Here is a 4,290-nt window from a genome sequence, read left to right as displayed (position 1 = left end):
GTCAAAATTTTCGATGACGCTGAGACATAATGGAGGTTCTATGCCGTTAATGTGCCGAATTATCTCATCCTTTAGCTCTTGAATTGTTGTTGGCTTATCGACGTACACCTTTTCTTTCAAATAACCCCAAAGAAAAAAGTCCAACGGTGTCAAATCACATGATCTTGGCAGCCAATTGACATCGCCATTACGTGAGATAACACGGCCATTGAATTTGTTGCTCAAAAGAGCCATTGTTTCGTTAGCTGTGTGGCAAGTGGCACCGTCCTGCTGAAACCACATATCGTCCACATCCATATCTTCCAATTCGGGCCATAAAAAGTTCGTTATCATCTCACGATAGCGAACACCATTCACAGTAACTGCCTGACCGGCCTCATTTTGGAAAAAATACGGCCCGATGATGCCGCCAGCCGATAACCCCCACCAAACAGTCACTCTTTGTGGGTGCATTGGTTTTTAGACAATCACTCTTGGATTCCCATTCGCCCAAATGCGGCAATTCTGTTTATTGACGAGTCCACTGAGGTGAAATTGTGCCTCATCACTGAAGATGACTTTCTTCGAAAATTGATCATCGACTGTTGCCATTTATTGGAACCATTCCGCCCATTCACGACGTCCATGGTTAAAATTGAGTAAGTCTGAAATAGAGAAATGTCAAATAAAATTCGGAAAAAAACTTGGCGTTTAGGTGTGGTTATTTCCATTTCTCGAGAAATTGGAAGACGATCAAGGATTGCCGGTTTTGTGTTTCGAAATATTGATCTTAATGGAGCTCGCAAGCTGGTATGACTTATATAACTTTTATATTTTTTATACCCTCCACCATAGGGTGTAACACATTGAAATATTGCTTTAAGACCCCATAAAATATATATTCTGGGTCGTGGTGAAATTCTGAGTCGATCTACTAAGCATGTCCGTTCGTCCGTCCGTCTGTTGAAATCACGCTAACTTCCGAACGAAACAAGCTATCGACTTGAAACTTGGCATAAGTAGTTTTTATTGCTGTAGGTCGGATGGTATTGCAAATGGGCCATATTGGACCACTTTTACGTATAACCCCCATATAAACTGACCCCCAGATTTGGATTGCGGAGCCTCTTGGAGGAGCAAAATCCGATCCGGTTGAAATTTGGTACGTGGTGTTAGAATATGGTTTCTCACAAACAAGCAAAAGTTGGTCCATATCGGTTCATGATTATATATAGCCCCCTTATAAACCTCCGGAGTCTCTTGGAGGAGCAAAATTCATCCGATTCGCTTGAAACTTGGTACGAGGTGTTAATACATGGTATCTAACAACCATGCAAAAATTGGTTCATATCGGCTCATAATTATGCATAGCCCCCATATAAACCGATCCCCATATTAGACTTCCTGAGCCTCTGGGAGGAGCAAATTTCATCCTATTCAGTTGAAATTTGGTATTTTGTGTAAGTATATGGACACTAACAACCATGCAAAAAGTGCCTCTGGGAAGAGCAAATTTCATCCTATTCATTTGAAATTTGGTATTTTGGGTAAGTATATGGACACTAACAACCATGCAAAAAGTGGTCCATATCGGTCCATAATTATATATAGCCCCCATATAAACCGATCCCCAGATTTGAACTCCGGTGCCACTTGGAGGAGCAAAATTCATCCGATCCGCTTGAAACTTAGTACGAGGTTAGTACGATATATGGTCTCTAACAACCGTGCAAAAATTGGTCCATATCGGTTCGTAATTATATATAGCCCCTATATAAACAGATCTCCAGATTTGACCTCCGGTGCCTTTTGGAGAAGCAAAATTCATCCGATCCGGTTGAAAGTTGGTACGTGGTGTTAGTATATGGTCTTCAACAACCGTGCCAAAATTGGTCCACATCGGTCCATAATCATATATAGCCCCCATATAAACCGAACCCCAGATTTGGTTTTGGAGCCTCTTAGAGGAGCAAATATCATGCGATTCAGTTGAAATTTTATATGACCGTTAATAACCATGCCTAACTAGGTCTATATCGGTCTATAGTTATATATAGCCCTCAGATAAACCGATCCCCAATCACACAAAAATTGGTTCATATCGGTTCATAATTGTATATAGCCCCCATATAAAGCGATCCCCATATTGCAATTCTGACTCTCTAATTACCGCGCAAAAGTCCATATCGGTTCGTAATTATTTGTAGATTTACCTATATATACCTTTTTGTCTAATATATACCACGTATGGACTAACTTACAATTTAGAAGACAATTTTAAGACGTTTTAGGATACCTTGTCATCGGTAAATATTACCACAAGCTAAATAATTCGATTGTGGATGACAGCCTTTAGTAGAATTTTCTACGTAATCCAGGGTGAAGAGTACATAAGATTCGGCCTGGCCTGGCTTAAGCTTGAGTTACATAACATGCGTTAGTGCGTCCGTTGATTGCAGAGTTCAATTTTCTCTTTGAAAGCAACAGTTTTGTGAAAGTGCTTCAAACTGAAAAATATCAACCATAGCCATCCCCAACAAGATGGCTGAGCAGTACAATTCTCACCTAACATGGTGACGGAAAAATACCATGGAACAGCGAGGGGATGAGATAGCTAGGCTAAGTACTACCTTACCAGGGGCACTAGCATCTGTTCCCGGCTACCTGAAAGCTCATACTGCGTGAGAAGGCTGTTATTACCGCGAATATGGCCCCATCGAAATGTTATTAGGGCGAATTACGGCCCCATCTAAATTTAAACCGCACACTAGATATGCTAGTGTTTTCAAGACGTCATATATCTCCCCTGATATCCCTGATCTGATAGGCGAGTTTGCAAAAACTATTGGCATGAAAAATAATGACCACTGCATTAGATGTAACAATGTGGAGGAAAAGGAATCACCTCTTGTATGAGTGTCCTGCATTTTGTGTAAGGCGTAAGCGAATTTTAGGGGCATACAGCTTTTTATTACTGACGGACCGGGAAAATGTTAACATCAGGTGTCTGCTAATGTTTTTGAAACAATCTGGTTGGTTTAACAGAAGAAAATAATCGGGTGGGTTCAGCGGTAAAAACTAGAAGTGCCCATATGTAATAGGTATTTTTAGCTAATGTGGAAATAGAGAATGAAGCCAACCCATTTTTGTCGGCGGCGAATGATACAAAATTTTTGTCTCTGGCGGCGGAAGCTTGACGTTTAATCCGGTATAAAATTGTCTATTCGGCGGCACACAATTATCTATTATAAAATCAATTTGAGGTTTACCGAATTTTAATGAGACTAATTGTACAACCAATCTTGCAATTTAATTTATATTTCATTCAAATTTTCTGAGTAAAATTTTTGTAATATTTTTATAGCAACTTGATACTTATTGATTGTAGGTGGAAAGTTGGCAATTTTTGGCAAAAAATATAACTGTTAATATTTTTTTCTGATATAAATCAATATTTTTGATTAATTGTCGGCTAAGATTTAGTCGACATATACGGCGGCGTCGACATATACGGCGGCGTCGACTGTCAAAAACGGGTCGGCGGCGCGACTCTGCGGCTTCATTCTCTGAACCTAACCTATCCGAATGGTAATGAGTTTTGTTGTATAACCAATCTTAAAATCAATTGTACATTTCATTAAAATTTTCTGAGCTAAATTTGTGCAGAATTAAAGCAACTTGATACTGATTGATTATGTGTGGAAGGTTCAAAATTTGGCGCGACTCAGCAGTTTCATTCTCTGGTTCAGAAATCAATATTCCCAATGAGTTAAAAATTAGAACAATATTCACTGTTGTTCATATTATACATCTGAAGTACGCCATCTTGGGACAATTTATGTCTTTGGAACTTCTTTTGGATGGTTGTTGTCTGTGCTAAATATGATATGAATTAGTAACATTATCAAAAGATGGCAGCATCTAGAATAATCATATTGTATTTTTGACAAACACCATCATGAAGCAGTCGTGGCCGAGCGGTTAAGGCGTCTGACTAGAAATCAGATTCCCTCTGGGAGCGTAGGTTCGAATCCTACCGACTGCGAAGAAACTTCTTTTTTTCGTTAATGTGGCATTTAATTAAAAAAATTAACATTATGCGAGATTATTTAAATTTCTTAAAACTTCTTAACATTGTCTTCTAAGTTGTAAGTTAGTCCATATTGAGTCTACGCTAGAAAAAAAGCCTCTATAGGGTAAGTTTAGTCAGTGCATATTCCAAACTAAGGGAGTTCACATTGTAAAATTGGCGTGTTTTTGATGAAAACTTATGTTTTGAACTTCATTTTTTGTATTGGGAAAACTACTCGT

General features: G+C 38.9%; 1 non-coding gene across 1 annotated transcript; it reads left to right on the top strand.

Moving 5' to 3' along the window:
* Window positions 1–3,942: 3,942 nt before the first annotated feature.
* TRNAS-AGA (transfer RNA serine (anticodon AGA)) lies at window positions 3,943–4,024 on the top strand. Its single transcript has one exon. It is a non-coding gene; the product is annotated as a tRNA-Ser (tRNA).
* Window positions 4,025–4,290: the final 266 nt, after the last annotated feature.

This window comes from Haematobia irritans, chromosome 2 (genome assembly GCF_050003625.1).
Source record: "Haematobia irritans isolate KBUSLIRL chromosome 2, ASM5000362v1, whole genome shotgun sequence".
Taxonomy (NCBI): domain Eukaryota; kingdom Metazoa; phylum Arthropoda; class Insecta; order Diptera; family Muscidae; genus Haematobia; species Haematobia irritans.
This window is presented reverse-complemented; position numbering and strand designations above follow the sequence as displayed.